The 16709-nt window shown below is 40.2% G+C and overlaps 2 protein-coding genes across 14 annotated transcripts in view; one reads left to right on the top strand and one right to left on the bottom strand.

Moving 5' to 3' along the window:
• Window positions 1–16709, bottom strand: part of LOC306817775 (dynamin-1-like protein) — a 235515-nt gene that overhangs the window by 148693 nt on the left and 70113 nt on the right. The gene's annotated exons all lie outside the window — the stretch shown is intronic.
• Window positions 1–16709, top strand: part of cald1a (caldesmon 1a) — a 350697-nt gene that overhangs the window by 297975 nt on the left and 36013 nt on the right. The window lies entirely within an intron of this gene.

The following is a 16709-nucleotide window of genomic DNA, read 5'->3' as shown; positions in this document are numbered from 1 at the left end:
AATTTACTGACGCTTTTGTGAATTACAAACCCGTTGCATTTGTTCACGATGGGAGATGATCACATTATGGGTCTCTGTTGTGCGCACGAGCTGCTGATGATACTTTTCAGGATATCTTGGCTTTGCGCCGCTCTCTCTCTTTTATGCGTCCGCAGATAAGTAAAGCAAAGTAAACTTGTGATCGCGATCCTATTGCCTCGAGTCGTGGCGCTGTCATGTCAATGCTTTGTCAACCGCGGGACAACACAAAGAAAAGCATTTGTCCACTGCTGTAATGCGCGCCCCCTCCTTCTGGACGAGGGTGAGGAGGAGGGGGTCCAAAAAAAAAAAAAAAAAAAATCCCCAGTTAGCCAAGTTTATCATCGATTATTGTTTCTGGGGAAATGCAGCAAACATCTTACCATCACATCTTAACGTCACATATTTTGTTCGTTCATTATATCTCCTGAAAGACGCGTAAAAGTTGTTTTCAAACATAGTCTGTACAACATAAATACAACTGTTAAAAGGTGACGTGGAAGTTGTACAATATTGCCTGTATCCATGTAAAGGGTCCATAAGGGTACCAAAACACCACGGTCCTTTAAAAAAAAAAAAAGAGAGATAAGAAGCCAATTGCCCTCCATTGTATGAACTTTTAACACATCCTGCTGACAAAGCCATAGGGCAGTTTTGTAAAAAGCAGTTCTGCTCTCTCTCTCTCTCACACACACACACGAAGCTACCTCATCCTATCAAGGTATCACATTCTTTGCAATCCAACCACCCCGAGGCAAAAGGCACTCTTCTATTTTCATTGTACCTTAGTTGGCCAGCGAGTCTTTTGATCTCAGCTTTATTACATAGTAGTATCTGTGAAGTGGAAGCATGGAAAATGGGAGCGTGTAGAGGGAGGGAGTTTTAGAGGGTAGGTTCTTCTCTTCTCTTTTTTTTTTCTCTTTTTTTTGAGTGCTTTCAGCCAGAGACAGTATAGTAATTGCCCATGAAACTGTATCTGATAAGTTGTTTTTGGAAAACTTGTGGAGAATGCCTTCCACTCCTTATAAGGTGCAGATCCAACCTGGTGACAGGTGATTGGAATGGCCTCAGGAATGTTGTGCATAACAGTTCCCTCTCCAGTGGTTCTGAACATTTTTGTCTGGTGTATCCACACTGCATTTATGTGAACCAAAGTGTGTTTTTATGCTAAGAGGCAAGATAATTAATTTATTGTTTTGAAAGTATATAATCTAATATGAATCGAGTCATCAAAATCATAAAGGTTTCTGCAGGAAAGTGAGTCTAATCCAGAGATTTGTTTTAGTCACTAGTGTTAACTTCTCGCGACGTTGTAACTAATAACTGAATCTTTGTGGTTTGAAGTTTTGTTTCTATTTCAGATGTCTGAGTTGTGTGAAGTTGCTATTGCTGAAAATACCCCATTTCCTGATGATTCACAGTAAAAGCTTGGCATCGACGTACAAACCTGGAACTTTTTTTGTTGGATACGTTTATCATCAAATGAACGCTGCTTTATCGGAGCTACCATGAGCGATGATTTCTGATAACGCTGTAAAGAGTTACAATATTTACAGCCGCTCCTTTGACCACGAGTCACAGCCACAGCCTGCTTCTTTAAATCATCTTGGATTTAAGACAGCGAGACATCGTTTTAAATGCACATTCAGCAGGCTAACCTGTTGTAATGGAGATGCGTATCAGTGCTGCATCCGGATCAAGAGACAAGTCAAGCCATTTCAGCATTCCGTGTAAGCGCTGTCACAAGGAGGAGGCGGAGCCCTGTGATATGATCATTAAGTCATAGTGGAACCAATTTGTTATTTGTTGTCACAAATCACTGTCAGTTTACTTTCAACATTCTAGCGATTGCAAAAAACCCCCCCAAAAAACACACACCAATATTTGGTGGGTGACAGGTGCTGATATCCAACCCTTGTGGCCATACAATATAACTTTCAGGTTTTAGGTTGGTTTGCTCAAGTTTACTTCAGTAGGAGTTACAAGAGCTGTATTTTTTGGATTCATTTACTAGTATCCTAATCGTCATTTTATGAACTTGCATTCCTTGTCGCTAACGGTTTAATCCATTTATCCATCACTTCAGCTGTGTAATCTCAACTATTTATTGAATAACCTGCTTTAATTTAACTCTTTAGAACATTTATCTAATACTAGTGCTGTTCATGCATTACTTTTCACTGACTATTTAAAATGTTGATCATTAATTTTAAGCTGATATAAGCCTTTATCTGATACTATTAGCAATTCCCACCGCTTAGCTATCGACAGTATTTCCACTGCTTATGTAGTTATTTTAGCTAACCATTTTAAAAGTCACAAAATGATTTATGCCATGTTATGCAATCTCTTCAAAAATGCTTCACTTTTGGCAAACTATTTTTACCCTTTACCTTTCTGTACGTGCATCTCATTCGTCTCGTAATGATCCTAGATGGAGCAGCTGCCAGTCAGCCTTCACACAGATGCATCGACTTTTCGTAGTTTGTCTTGAGCCCTATTATGTGTGCATAGAGTAGCAACACTTTCTTCCTGAAGCCTCAAACCCCTGACATAAGAAACTCTCCGAATTTTATATTGTATACTGTTTGGCTTTGAGGCACAAAAACAACTCCTGCAGAATATGATTTATTAAGTAATCCTATCTCCATTGATGTTTGGATTGTGAAATCATTTAGGAGCCCATGGTATGATTAGGGGGTCTTTTGAACATTGGAAATTATATATCAGGCAAAAGGTTTGTAGAAAATTGGACTTATGTAACACGTATAAAACCTGACACTCTGGAAGTATCAGGCTCAAATAATAAAAAAAATCTGAATAAAAATGACTATAAATTATGTATAGCTGATAATGAACTGGTATTATATATGATTCAGTGTTTATGTACATCATTTTTCAATGTCTTCATAACATCTTCTTAATCAAATTAGTTTAGCCTCTCAATGACTCCATAGCAACATCACACGTATTTCCTGACTCACAAGCACCCCCTGTTGAAAATCCTTTCCTTTTTTTCCCCAGTTTTTTCATACATTTCTCATGCACATTCTTTGGCTCAGCTATTTTTAGGGCCAAACCCACACCGAGTACGGCAGACTTTACATTATAACGCATGTAGTGCTTTGCTGTGTGTAGAGGGGGACTTCATAACTGGCACAGTATGATATGGGTTCAGAAGAAACTGAAGGTAATTGAACAGAGTGATAACAGGGGTTTGGCAGTGTGGGGCGAGAGCCAGGGTTAGGGCTGGGCTGGCAGGATGTAGGGAACACTGCCATGCATTTCCGGAGTCTGGCTACACAGTACGGTAAAGGCCTCACTCACTTCTCTCTCTCTCTCTCTCTTGCACATGATTAAAGCAACACATTAGATATGGTAATTATTCAGCTGCATTCTCATCATAATGAACATTTTCTAAAGCATGGGGCATTCATGAATCCGTCTGTGTACAGTTATGTGCTAACAGGCATCCAGCAACTGTGGTTGCTTTGTCATAGTTTTGATCCAAGATACTCATAATCAACCGCAGTATCAATTTCCAAAGCAAGAATCCAGAGTTTCCTTGCAGCGCAATAGTTTCTTACCACCACTGAGCAACGGCAGCCAACTGAGTGGCAAACTGAATTTGATTCGAATGGAAAACTGGCCGAGGCAACTTTGTAACACAAATGATCCGGCCATTCTGTCCTTTTGTTGAATAGATGTTTACCTATACTGTGTTCAGTGTTGGGATTTTCCAAATGTGGTTCAGGTTCCAGTGAACACATGCTGACATTTACGTCCAAACATAGATTGTTTCTGCACAACAGGTGCCAGAGCTATTTTATGGTTTCTTCTCATAACAGACCAATTAAATGATGTCAAGCATGTTTCCTGTCTTCTAGCTTTTCTTCCCTTTTGTTTAAGTTTATGCAGATTTGTTTATTCTACGAAGATTTTTTTTTTTTTTTTTTTTTTTGCAATGCTGCCCCACCATGCCTTGCAGACAAACAAGCAAGACTTGTTCTTTCCATTTTATCAATGGCGTCCAGTCTCCTTTAGTTGCCTGGAATAAAGTGAGTGTAGGTTTTAGGTTTGTCTTCTGGAAGACGGCAGGAATAGAACAGGGTTCGGCTCATTTGGAGGGATTGTGATTGACTTGCAGCTAGTGCTCATGGGGCTACGGCCCAAGATTGGAGCCCTGCAGTGTATTTGTTCTTTTTCCCCCTCGCCTTTGAATTTGATAGCATGTAATTTGAATGCACTGCATCCAGAACCGCACACTAAGTTGTATAATGGTGTGCTTGGGCAGATCTCGTGTTGGAATAGAATTCTTAACTCATTCACTGGGTGAAAGTGGCCAACAAGTTGTAGAAATTATTCTGAATTCATTTGAATTCAAATGTGTTTGAACATTTTTGGTGTAGGTTTCAATAAGACTCAGGTTGCCTCTCGGGTGATAGAAATGGCATTCTCATGTTTTCCCCTCTTAAAGTGAGTCCAGAGCTTGGCCTACAATAGATTCAAATGTACCTTTATTATCATACCACATTCACATACTTTTTTTGAAGCGTCAAATTCAGTGCTTGATCCATACAACTTTCTTTTTTTTCCCCCCAATGATCCTCGCCCCCAGGATCAGTATTGTTGCTTCCCTTTCTTTCCAAATGTTGATTCTCCTGACTGAAGCAGTCATGTGGGCATGAAAGACCTGTGTTTGAATTCCTCTGGGCTTTAGTCACACTCTGATGAAGAGGGTTTGTTAGATCAGCCTCTCAGTCGTGTCTTTGTCTGACTTTAAAGTGCTATCACTCAAGGCCAGATTGCCTAATAGTCAGCAGGGCTTGTCGGTGTTGGTAATTGGCATATTGGCCCACCATCTGCTAGTTTCCAGATGCATGGATTCACCAGAAGTTTTTATAGCTATAAAAAGGACTTTTGTATTGTTTTCCTTTTATTAAACCTTGTGTTTTTCCCCTCTGGGTGATGATTAAATTCAGAAGGCAGCCTGCTTTATATCTCAAAAGGCAAAAAAGCCTCCTCTTACTCACGTGATCTACATTTCATGGGTTTTTTGTGGATGATTGATTGTATGAGAGTGAGGTCAGTGCTCCTAAGCAGCGCCTCTGATGTCATCCCACAAAGATGCATGTCCTCCCCTCCGTTTCCCCCAAAGCGGGTTATTCGGAGAAGTGTACAACATTGTTAAGAGGGACATTTAGCCTTTGGGCTTCTTCTTCATCTGATAAAACAAGCACAGGAAATGTCTCTGTTAGCTGATTGGCCTTGTGTTTTCCTTCGCCGTCCTCCCACTGGGACCTCAGACGTGCACAGCGTGTCCCTGTGGCAGAGAAAACCACCTTACTTGTCTCCCTTCTAACAGCTACATTAACTTTTTCTTCCCCCTCTCTCTTTTCCATTAACACCAATCTATTCTGCCTCAGACCTTCTTTCGAAAAAAAAAAAAATGATTGCTATAACGTTTGTTCTCGCTTCACCCTACTTCTTTCTTAGCCAGCTTTCCATTCTTTCCCCCCCCTGTCCTCTCTTCACCTCCCCTCTCCTCCTCCTCACTTCTCTCGGTCTCGAGTCGTCTGCCCTTGCGTCCCAAAGCTAAACAAACATGGCGAATCAAAAGCCTGTCAAATCACCTTTTAAAGGTCCCATATTCTTGGGTAATAGGGAATTAAGGGAACGTGGAGGTAATAAGGTGATGTAAGTCCCAGCGGTGTGTGTGAAAAATACCATCGAATGTAAACACATGACCAGTGAGGTCATGTGTTTACATAGTAAGCGAGGTTAACCACCTTATGAATTGCATGGGGGAAAACAGAGGGGGCAGTGTGCAGGTCAGTTTTAAGTCCGCTGGATTTATGCTCGTGGCTATAGAGGTGGTGCGTGTGCTGAAGTTTGCATAGCAAATGTGAAGGACAGCTTGGAGAGTCCAGATTGGGCGTCTGCCATCATGGGAGTGAGAACTTGCGAAATCAGGCACGTATGTGGTAATGATGGAAGAGTGGACTTACCTCATACACATAAAACAATCACTGTGTCCTTACATGGCAATTCACATGAGTCAGCCTTCTACTGTAATTCAATTTCAATCTTTGGAAGAGCATCAAAGTTACGAAAATATTTAATTCCCTCTTTGTTCAGACCAAGTGTTTGAGTGTTTGAAAGTTGTTGTTATTTTAGATCTCTTGTATAATCAAAGAAGAATGCAATATTCTCACACAGTGTGCAAGTTAGCAGTTTATAAACTCTAACATACAGCAATATTATGTATTGTTATTCATTGTGCTGATCACCTGAATAGTCCAATACCCACTCATCTTCTGCCACTGTTTAAACCTTCTCCAATTACTGAGAGGAATATTTTCAAAAATATGTTAGCTAGCCACTAAAGCCAACGAGCACACGAATATTGAACACATTTGGGTGGACACTCAGCTGACGTCGAATTCCAAACTTGGGCCCAGACAAATTTCCTCCACGTTTTCCATAGAGATGCCGCATATGTTGGTTAAGAGAGATTGATCATAGTTTGGATTGCCCGTGGAGGCTCAGACCCACTTTATATCTTTGCCCATCGCTAGTTGATGTTTACTTATCCAAGTAAGGCCCTTGGTGGCCCCAATCCGACCTATTAGCTTAGAATTTGTATTGTCCAATATAGTGTTCAATGGTTTAATCAGAACTAGAGCTGAGCTACATGTTGAGTCTTAAAAAACTTGGAGCAGAGAGCAGTTAAAGGGAGCTAAAACACTAAGACTGTTGGCCAGAAATTAAAAAAAAAAATGCGGGGGAAAAAAGTGCTATGGGTTTGTCACTTTGAGAAAAGCTTTTTACACATCATTTTATCCCTTGATAATAGTCTATAAAATATTTCTCAAAGCAGTTTAATCCATTTCGGGACATGCCGTTTCTAAAAAGGGTCAGTCTGATTACCTCTTCGACTTTTTACCACCTAAAAAATAATTGATTTTCATTCATTATGCTTCTCAGACCTTTTTTTCATTTTCAGCTTGGTATCTAAAGTCAGACTCCCCACATTTACCTCATAGGAAGGCACATTGTTTGAAATGTCCCACATCCATCTTTCTCACCCGAATAAGCCAGTCAGGCAGCTGCACAGTCTGAGGTCTGTGTCAGGGCTGCAGTCAGGAGCAGCGGTAATTGTTTAAGAGTGCATTTATAGAGTGTACTCTTTGTGCCTCCTAATCAGAAGCATACTCCAGCATTTACATACGAGCCTCCGAGGACTGCTCAGGAATGCATTACAGGCAAGGCAGGAGGACGGGAGAGTAAGAAAGCCGGCTCCAGCGGGCCACTCGGCTGCTGCCATTTCTTTCCACTTCACATGTCACTGGGCTGTTGGCAGGGGAGTAAGATAAGTGGGGGGTTGAAAGTGATTAAGGCTGAAGATCAAAAGCAAAGAACCACATGTCCCCCCCCCTTAACACCAGTAACAAATGTAAGGCATGAATCTACTATTGTGTCTTGTTACATCCTTGGGACATGGATACCTGCCTTTAGAAAAAAGTGAAATCCAATGCTAAGTTGTCAACCTATTAGAACTGCATAGATACAATTGTGTTTGGTGGATTCTTATCTGGTTGAATTAGGTAATTTGTCTATTTTTCTTTTTGTTCACTTACTTTGCTCTGGCAAGGGGATAAAAGAACAAAAATATGGTTTCAGAAAACCATTTTAATCAGACAGTGCTCCACAGGGACAGGGGCTGGCATAGGAGAGCTCTTTACCTCATCAGAGCTCTGCCAGTGGTGATTGGGAGAAACACTCAGGTTTTTATTGAATAACCCCGGCTCTGTGCTGGAGGGGCTTTACTGTAATAGAACAGCTCTACGGCTGCCGAGGTGACAGCCAAATGGTACTTATTAAAGCAAGGGATGATTCATACTGTATGCCCTACTGCAGTTTAACCTTGTTTCAGGCTTATGGTTTGGCTTTAATGCTCAAGTCCAGTCATATTTTTGTCTGGGATACATATGCATACAATTATCCTGTGATCAGACGGCAAGTTCACAAATGTCCTTTTTAATAGAACTCACATGAACGCAATTATTTAATACAGACAATCATTTCATACTTGTATCAATATACAGTAAGTTGAAATCTCCACTTGGACTAGCTTTGTGTGAGCTTGTTTTGGCCTTCTCATACTATTTCCTGAGATGGAATAGTTTCGATGGGTCCTGTCATATTTTCTTATTTACCCAGCATAAAGCTGCACAAATTGAGCATGACGTCTAATGAAGTGTGAGTGTGGATTAATTACCCCCCTATTCAGACTAATGGCTCCTTCTCTTCTGATTAATGATGACACGTGTCACACCAAGGAGGGCGCAGCTAAAACCTAAAACTGGTTTTGTACTAAAATCACATTGTGTGAAGACACTCTTTGTTTCTGTTATTCAATACACGTGTTCTTGGTTGTTCTATACTGGAAAGAAATGACTTTATATAGAGAATAGTGAACAAGATGGGCATAGAGCTTAACATTCTGAAGGTACAGTCAAGTGTAATATCATCTTTGTTGGACAAATGTATAACTGCAACACCTTCTATGTAACCTCTAAATATCTGGCATTTCTTTCTAAATATTCATTTTTGGGCTTGGGGCCTTTTTTTAGTAGGGCTGAACCCAAATATTGCGCTATTCCGATATGTTCGTCAGGTAGGCAATCATTAATTGTGTGATTCAGATTTTTTGTTTTTTGAAGTACCTGATTTTCCTTTCCTCACATCAGTCGGAGAACATCACACTTCAGTTCACCTCTGACATTAATGGGAAGACAAAATGCTAAAGACTTCAGCTGTGTGGGAACACACAAATAAAGTGAAGACGAGACAAAGTCAGTGTGCCAAATAAGCAATTTGAAACTGGCCTGCCATGGTGGCACAACAAACATGAACAGTCATCTGAATGCTCTAAGTAGTAACGTTATAGAGGCTGTCTGAGAATGACTAAATATAAGCCATAAAGAAGCTATCATGGTCTGTGTTCTCCCTTCAAAAAAAAAAAATTCTCAAGTCTGTATGTTTGTAAACTGAGCATGCTTCATAATAACATAAAGCATACATTTGTTGTATTACGACCTTATGTACAAGAGTTGGTGTTAAGTCCCGATGCAGTGTGACCTTGCCCTTATTTAGCCACGCCACACACGCACCCACCTGCCCCCTGCCGGATATTCAACTGTTGATGTTAACTACCGAATATCTGGCATTTTGAAAGAATATGAAATTCATTTGAGGATCAAACTTCATTCCCCCAATGATGTTTGTTTGACCAATTACTTGACATTTATTGTCATCTTGATTTTTAAGTTTTGTTTGCATAAATGATTCCAGATGGCTTGTTGGTTATTTGATACATTAGTGTTGAAGAAGGTATAAATGAGGTAAAGCTCATAACGATTTGGGGTTAACCAATCGGCTGGCCTCATTAAACCTGCCGTGATGAGAAAAAAAACACCCGGATGCCCTTTCTGGAACAATGGGTTCTTGTTATCAAAGAGTCTAAATGCATTTTAATGGAGTCTGGCTTAAATCCAGACAGATTTTTCATGAGGTTCAGTGTGCCCAAGTCAAGCCCCGAGCCCCGCAGTGCCACTCACGTCTGTGACAGCCACCTGGGAGACCACCTTGGAAAATAGGCCCCTATTAGTTCAGGTTAGACTTAATGACTGGTAATGGTACACCAGCCAAGCCAAACCGTGCAAAAGGGCTCTGGGCAGGCCGAAATGAAATACCAGTCACTCAAGCTCTGAACATAAACACAAGGTGGGTGGTGGGTGGGGGTGAATAGGTATGTCTGAAGGTGTATGTGTATATGAGGAGGTTCAGACATGCATCGATGTGTTTAAGATTAGAATCTACCCAGATGGAGGAAGACCGTTTTTTGACTGCAAAGAAATTGGTGAAACCCTATAGACAGATTAGTGCCGTCGGGAGGACAGCTGTGGTTTTGGTTTTATTCACATTCAGCTCTGCTGTTTTGTGAACCAAATCTCATTTCCAGTTTCGCCATCAGCTAAAAAAAAAGCTTGCAGCAACTTCAATGGAGCAATGGAGCCTCCTTCGAGTAACGCTCAATTATTTACAATTTCATGGCTGTCTGAGAAATGTGTTTTTCTAATACATTTTGGAATTAGGAGGCTTAAGTGCCGCACATATATTAACCTCTAAAGCTGAATTTTATCCTTAATTTAGTGGTAAATGCCACATCATGCTAATGGCATTCAATGATGATTGCGTCTTCCATAGTCTAAATAGTCCAGGGTATGGAATTAGCAACAGGCATTAAAAGTGAAAAAAACTCCATTAATAATGTGCTGAAATGAGTCAATCAGACAGTGCATAAAATTACTTTCAACTCCTAGGGAGAATATGCGCCAGAGCTCCCAGGCAGGCAAAAGGCAGATAGAGAAAGTGTAGTCTTCAAGAGAGAGAGAGACCTTTGTTATGTCTCATAAAGCTCTAGTGTTTCCTGGAATTTCTGGCTATGGGTTCCAAAGTCACATAACCACAGAAATAGAGAAGATGTAGAGACGGACAGGAGTATTTCTCCCAAAGGATGCAGTTCAAGACATTCTACTAACAGCTGCTCTGCCACTGTATACTGCAGGTACACAGTTCCATACTGTTAGCACTGGTGGTTACTTTTGCCTCTCGACTGACCGAAAGAATAATCACAGTACAGACACCCCTGCAGAGTGTGCAGAGTATAGGGTGACACATTACCCTCAGTTTACCTGCAGATTCAAGACCCAGCCTTAGGCCTTTCACCTCGAGGGTCGGATGGGAGGCATGCACTCGTCCAAGCTGGTTTGCTGCCTCTCATAATAATAACAGCCAGCACAGCCATACACAAAAAACGGGTTCTGTTCGAACTTGTGAACTGTAGCCCTGTAGAACCTTGGAAAGATCAGGGGTATGAGAATTGAGGAATGTGTTCTTTGGAAGGTGATGTGATCTCTCTGTCACTTTAAGAATGTCAATCTGCTGATTCACTAGCACTACAAAGACGATATCTTAAACATCTGAAATCAAAAACCTCATTGAGATTGAAAAAAAGTAATGCCAAGGTATCATCATTTATCCACATTTTTACCACAGTTCTAGTCCCTGGAATCACATCTGTAGAATAGGGTTAGGATTAATTCTCGGCAGCTACGTGCTGATTTAGGCTGTCCTTTTTCAAAGCTTTGTGATGCTTCTTGTAACTAGAGTATTCAAATGCTGTAAACTCAGTATATACAGTATCAGGTCTCACTATAAGAGTAGGAACATTCATGACAAGATTGACTTTATGACTTTATCCTGTTAAAGACATAGAAATGCTGTAGTTTTGAATTTACCAACATTAAGGTAATGCAAAACCGATTCTGGCAGACTGTAGAAGGGACAGAATCTATGCAAGTCTGTTGTGCATGCAATAGATAACTCTCAATGAAAAGGACAAGCATGCGAAAAGTTGTTCAACACATCTGTTGGTGATGGTAACTTGTCCATAAGTGTTAAATAAGAAATCTAGTGGCACATTTCAGAATAATTAATTCTTAATTCAAAAAGATAAATGCTTTCATGTCGACCTTACAGCTTCACATTCCAAGTACCAAAAGAAACATCCGGTATAATAAGAAAATGTAATGTGAAAGCTGCTACCCAGAGTGACAAACAAAAAATACAATGACTTGGCACTTCAGTTGTTCTCACTTCTTACCTTATATGGTCTCTGAGCTCATGATCTTGGTGCAACAGCAGCTACTTTGTCATTCATCATGTGGATAGCCAGGCATTTCCTCGGGAGTTGGTGGAGCCCAAAACAGAGTTAAAAGAGTGACAATTGACTTAGATGTAAAAAAGAAGAGAAAAAATAGAAAGTGGCTGTATTGGTCTTTCAGTCAGAAGGCAGCCCACATGTCAGGTGTCCTTAGACAGTGAACCCCCAAATTGCTCCAAAATGGCATATCCAGTAGCACATGAATTCATATGAATACAATTAGTTTACATTTGAATTAATTATTTATCAAGGTCAAAGAATACACGTTATGTTGAATGGTGATGGAAAACTCTGTACCTTTTAACTCCCCCATCATAAATTGTTCCCTTAGTTTACTGTCATCTTTTAGTGTCCACATTTGACTGAGGCGCTACAGCACATTCACGATTAAATAGCCTGGCCTTTCATCAATTCACAAAGAGCACGTCAAGGCTGCATGACTTCCCAGGACGGAGAGAGTCATAGGATTAAAACAAAACATCCCTGGCTGTCTGCACTGAAAGCCCCTCTATTACTGTATTATTATTATTTTTTTCAAGCTAAACGCCTTCTCTTTTCCCTGAAGAAACCTTTACATTTCCCACTGTACAGCTGAGCTAAAGGCAGTGTCAGGGATCACTCCACCACCCCACATCCACTATGAGTAATAGACCCTCTCGGTCAGGCCACCTTGCCCGCCCGCCTGCCCCACCCAAACCTTCCCCGCTCCTTAATCTCCTCCTATCTCTCTTCAGGAATGCAGGCCCTTATTTTGAAAAATACCTTGTCATGTAATACCCTTGAAAAGCCTCGCAGCTCACTTCGAAAAATTGGCATTCCAAAAGCGTGATTTACTGACTTGTGTGTAAAACAAGGCAACAAAGATAAAGATTTATGACATGTTGGAGTGATGTGAATAAATGTCCTCTGCTTAAGTGATTTTCTTTGTATTTTCTTGATAGGGTTGTGTTGCATGTGCAAAAAATGCAAACTTGTGTATACTCAGCTGTCTCGCTTTCAACTTTCTCAGTATGTGAGGGCATTGCATCATGCTTTTCAGCCTCACTCTAACCTCATGTATGTTTCCATGTAAGGTATGATGGGAAGACAGTCTCTCAGTATGGTTCGAGCCAGCCACATAAATCACTCTGCAGTTTATATAATGTTTTTTCGCCCGTCCGATTTTTCTCCCCTTCTTTCACCAAAGTGTAATTTCTCCCTGGCCACGCAGAGCCACACTTACACCACGACCAAAGCGTGGCTTTTATAAGGAGCATGTCACAAATGTCGGCAGATCCATTTTCCTTTCAATTCTCTGCCCAACAGAAACACATCAGGAACCTTTCAAGCTTTATGAGAAATACATTTTTTTATGTTCCACTTAATGTTTCCAGCATGTCATTTTATTGCCCGTGTACCAGAGGCTGTGGGCTGCTGTGTATCATGCTAATCATACTTGTGTACTTTGGTCATTGAGACTTGGTGCACATCCTAAGTGAGTCCAGGGTCCTGCTGGAGGGAGACATATGTTGGCTTTCTGAAGTTCATACTGACTTTTTTTAAAGTATCTGGTTTTAAGATTTGAATTTCCTCACAAAGCGTGGGTCATCTTTGTTCATGTCTTTCCTGTTTCTATTCCTTAAAATTGAATTCTGTTTATTGCCACGAGCTTGCATAAATTTCCCTCTCGCTGCAGTAGCAGTGCTTAGACTGAAACCCATCATATATCTGCACTCAGCCTCCCTGGTCAGCTCACTACCAGTAGATTAATGTCCTATTGAAGAGAAGCAGACTCCCGCCCGAGCCTCATTTACTCCGACAGAAGGCAGGTGTCAAGACAGGCTGTCCTTAAGGAGCAAGAGGAGGCTGCTTTTCCTTGGAAATAGACACGTAAAAAGGATGAGAAATGGACTTATGACAAGTCGCTTGTTCTTGATATTTCTGAGGAAAAAACAACCTTACAATAGTTCAAGAGGTTTCCAAGATGCATTAAGTATCCTGTAAATAAGATTACTTATTCAATACATTCAGATTACCATCAATATATTTGCTTTGGCTTCATTCAGCATCTGTCTGTTATTAATAATTCACAATTTAATACACTTAAAAGTTGGCCGTTACACTCTAAGGTAGTGACAGATTAGAAGTCCTTGATTACATATTCACGAGGTTTGTTTGACAGGGATGTGATGTGGGAAGTTTGTATTTATTCATTTATGGTTTGTCTTCATTTGGTGCTGACTGGCAAAAAGATGAAGGCTTCACTTTAGCCTAAAGTCAATGTAGAACTGCACAACAGTTAGTTAATATGGATGTCGAGTGCAGAGGTATGTATTCATGGAGATTATTTGATAATTCTGTATATTCACCAGGATGTCTGTGGGAAGTGCTCATTTAAAAAGTAACACAGAAAACTAGTTCCACTTGGGACAAAGGCAAACAGAGGAAAGAATAAGAAAGACCCTAATCACTTTTCTGCCTGTTCTTTGTGGCTGCAAAGCAGAGCAAAATGTTTTTAATTTCAAAAGTGAAATTATTGGACGGGGACACTTTTTAGAAGTCATTTATATACAACTGCTAAAGTTAGCTTCTGTATATAGTATCTACACTTAGAGTTATTGTATAGAAAGGTGTGGTCTTATACATATCAATCCCTGCTAAGAGTCTAAATAATACTACACTTCCTTCTAAATTGTTTGCATGGATGAAGCAACAAATCAAACTAGGTGTATTCATTCATCCGTCTGACTCTCAGCTGAAAATATATTTATCAGGTAAAATAAATGTTTACCCGTTACAAACACGTTTTTTTACCTGGAAAACATGCTCAAAATTATAATTACATATATAAATACATAGCCTAAACTGTTATCTCAAGAAAAAAATTACTCTGCTAAACATGGGTTTTAGTGGTTAAGAAATAGACCCTCTATAATGTGATTTAAAAAAGTTTACTTTTCTCTATTTTTACAAGACCACTGTTTGTAACAATGTTTTCTGTGTACAGTAATGTAATCTTCTCATCTTAGATTCTTCAATGAAGGAAAAAAAAGCATGAATCCCAAAATGTGATTATTTCAAAGATGGCTCAGGCGCTTAAGTTAGACAGTTTTGTCTAAACAGAGGCACGTCTCTTTTTTTTTTACTCCTTTTGTTCTGTGTTAATTTTAAATCGTTGTTTAAATCGTTTTTCTTCCCCAAGTAGTATTTCCTCCATTGCTAGCAGTTTATACTCCTTAAAATGTCAGAGATAATTCTTTTAGTTTCTTGGTTAATGACATACCCACATAGACATTTTTGTGCCGGGGAATGTCAGAGCCACTCTATATAGCGAGGGGGGCCAGATAAACAAACCGTTTCTAAGTTAAGCAGAGGACTGTGGCGTTTGAGATGGCTGCTTTTTCACCGAGAGGAATGTTCCTTTCCAGGGGGCTCTGTTTCCAAGTGCACTGCTGAGACTCGGGTATAAAGCTCATATGTGAAAGTGGAGAAAGCTTTTGTGTGTATTTAAAAATGAAATGTCAGCGTACTGAAACGATTGGTGTGCCCCTCGTTCATGACTCTTGAGTCGTGCAGGTGTGCGTGTGTGTGTGTGTGTGTGTGTTCTCTGAGATGTCACTGCAGGTCCAACATCACCATCAGTCATGCTGTTTTGAGAGCGAGCCAACTTTGTGGCCACTGTGTAGTGAGTGTGAGAGCTCTATCTTGCTGTGCACGCAGCATGCAAGAAAACCTTCCCCTTTTTTTCCCATTTTGGTTACGGGAAAAGGCAGCATTTTTCCTTCCATATTTGGTCATATGGAGCACCGCCAGTGAGCCAGTAGCCTTTTGATGCCGTACAAACTTCCCTATTTTGTGTGGGATTCGTACTTTTTGGAACGCTTTTTCTCCAATTCTGCCTGATTGTGAGTGAGGCATCTGAAAGTGCACTTTAACAGGGACATAATACTTAAAAGTCAAAGACCAAAGAGGAAATGTATTGGCTCTTGATGCTGTCATTTTGAGCTGCAGGAATCTGACTCATAATGCAAATGCCCCTCTTAAACCCAACATTTAAAATTTAGACATTGTCCTTATTTTCTGCCAACTACTACATCAAGTCTTGTTGAGCTTTATTTAATTTGGTAAATTGGATCTGCTGCTGACAAATAAGAATTTATTGTCTCATTTCTGTGGTTAACTTTTAAGAGCTTCAGGATCTGAAACTTGCTGAAGCTGGATTTAGTTAGATCTTAGAAAAAAATCAGAAGTTTAAAAGGATGTCTTTACAGTCTTACTTTAGCATGTGTGCTCAAACCTGCTGGTGAAATGCTGCAGGATTCAGATGATGGATATAGCATGTTTAGGTAATGTTTTGACTGCAATTTAAGTGTGACTTAGCTTCAGGCATGAGGTTTAAAGACACATAAACACACCCCCAGCTCCAAGGGAGACGCTGGCTGTTGAAGCGCAGGTGTTCTCGGCTGTCTCTCCACGGAAGAGAAGGGTCATAATACCTTCGGCTTGAACACAGCCTGATGTGTGATGAGCATGAAAGTCCATTCATGTGTGTGACCTGGGAGCGGAGGAGATATTAAAAGAACACGGAGTCATGTTCTAAATTTACGACGGATGATTGTGTTCTGAAAGTGCAGCCAGGTTATCTTACTGACAGTGGGAAATACAACGCAGGATTTGAGAATGTTACAAAGAGGGTAATATGTTTTCATCAGGTCCACACTAACGTTTAGAGAGTATCACACTACAGCTTCCTTTCCAAAAGGGATTTGTCAGTTTGAAAAATAACCAAAACAAATGGCATTTATTATCATCATGATATCACAACATGCCTGTGAAAGTAAGACAAATTATGAGAAACATTTCTTACTTTTAGCCATAATGTTTTATTTGCTGTGATAACTTATTAGAAGTTCTTGGAACA

The sequence above is a fragment of the Symphodus melops genome (assembly GCF_947650265.1).
Source record: "Symphodus melops genome assembly, chromosome: 22".
Classification (NCBI taxonomy): domain Eukaryota; kingdom Metazoa; phylum Chordata; class Actinopteri; order Labriformes; family Labridae; genus Symphodus; species Symphodus melops.
Note: the sequence above shows the minus strand (reverse complement) of the source record. Positions and strands in the feature narration are given on the sequence as shown.